Source organism: Chelonoidis abingdonii, chromosome 1 (assembly GCF_003597395.2).
Source record: "Chelonoidis abingdonii isolate Lonesome George chromosome 1, CheloAbing_2.0, whole genome shotgun sequence".
NCBI lineage: Eukaryota > Metazoa > Chordata > Testudines > Testudinidae > Chelonoidis > Chelonoidis abingdonii.
Genome location: NC_133769.1, coordinates 115,936,819 through 115,938,614, shown reverse-complemented (window position 1 = coordinate 115,938,614; position 1,796 = coordinate 115,936,819).

Sequence of the window (1,796 nt, the reverse complement as noted above, 5' to 3'; positions counted from 1 at the left end):
ACCCAAGACCAAGAAACACCCACAAATTCCCTCCCTTAAGCTTTGAAAAATCCGGTTTCCTGATTGGTCCTCTTGTCAGGTGTTTGGTTCCCTTTGTTAACCCTTTACAGGTAAAAGAAACATTAACCCTTAGCTATCTGTTTATGACACAGCTATAAAGTGAAATGCCAAAAACTACATCGACGTATGTCAAGGCTGCAGAGTTTTAACTTCAGCTTTTCCTGTGATTTTAAGGGCCCATCAGCCATATTACCTCAGCTCCATGGCACGTATATTGGTACATAGACTGTGTGACATAATAGCAGCCTATTGAACTGAAGCACACACTGAACCAGAAAAAGAAGAGGAGCAAATACTACACGCTGTGGGACTGGTTCTCCGTTGCACTGCACTTTGTGGGTATGTCTGCACTGCAGCTGGGAGCGAGGCTCACAGCCCATGGGGAGAGACCTTGTGCTGGTGGGGGTTAAGCTAGTGTGCTAAAAATAGCAGTGAGGTCATTGCTGTGCTGGCAGAGACTCAGACTAGCCAGCCCAGCTTGGATCCTGTTTGATTCCTGTCCAAGTGTGGCTGGCTAGCCTGAGTCTCTGCCCATGCAGCAACATCCACACTGCTATTTTTAATGCTCTACCTTGAGTCCCACTAGCGTGAGGTCTGTCTGGGAGGTTCGCTCCCAGCAACAATGTAGACATAACCTATGTGGTCATTGACACCTGTGCTGAGTGGGCGTAAAACACTAGCACTGAGGAATGTGAGTGGAAAATACACGTCTCTTGTGTGCAATGCAGTAGCATTTAGATTGCTGTTGGGGGATTAGCTTTTGCTCTTCTTGTGAATGTCACTGTGCAGCTTTATTGCTGAATTAGCACATTTTTGTGTTTAGTTTCCTTTCCTTTAAAAGAAAGAAAGAAAGAAAGAAAGAGATTGCTGGTGCAAGTAATATTTAAATGGCCCCAGTTAAGTGTCAACATTCACACTTCATGGAGGTGAATGGTTGAAAGATGTGGAAATTTGGTTGGAGACAATTTTTGGCGAGTCCGGGTGGTTAGCAGGCCAGCATCGCATCTGGTTCATTGCAAAAGTACAGCCATCGCAAAGAAAAAAGAAGATTTAGAATGAGCAGAAGGCAGCAAAGTTGTGGAATGGCCTGAAAATTATGAGATGAATTGTTTCCTGTGTTCATTATTTTCTCCTTCCCTGGTGTTAATACTGATGTGGTTTTTACTTAGAGGGTTGCTGTATGAGTTTCAATAAGGCAAATGTTGCCTCAGACAATGTTCCTCATACAGATTGCCCTAGCAACAGCCTGAGTGCAGCAGCTGTGGCCAGCCTGGAAGTCTGTGCAAATGTGCAATGTAAAGGCAGCAGAGCTTTGTAAGACTGCTAAAATTTGAGCAGATGCCCACTGAGCATGCTCAGAAGTGAACTTTTCAATTGCTTATAACTGCTCTATTGTTATTTCCACCACCACCTCTCCCCACTCCCCAGCAAGCAGAGCACAAGCGCTCGCAGGATTATGCCTAGGCCAATTTTGTTTTTTAATTCCAAGTTTTAGGCTTCAGCAGTTTTTCTCGCATCCTCCCTCAAAAGAGTGTTTTACAGTCTTAGAAGGGGAGCGTGTATTTTAATCTCTCTCCAATAATTCAAGTGGCAGAAGGAGAAGGTTGGTCTTGTAGTTCAGGTACTGGAGTAAGACTCAGGCTATTGGAGTTCACTTCCAGACTGTGACACAGACTCCTTCTGTGTCCACGGGCAAGTCACTTAAAGCTTCTGTGCTTCATTTTGTAAAATACTAG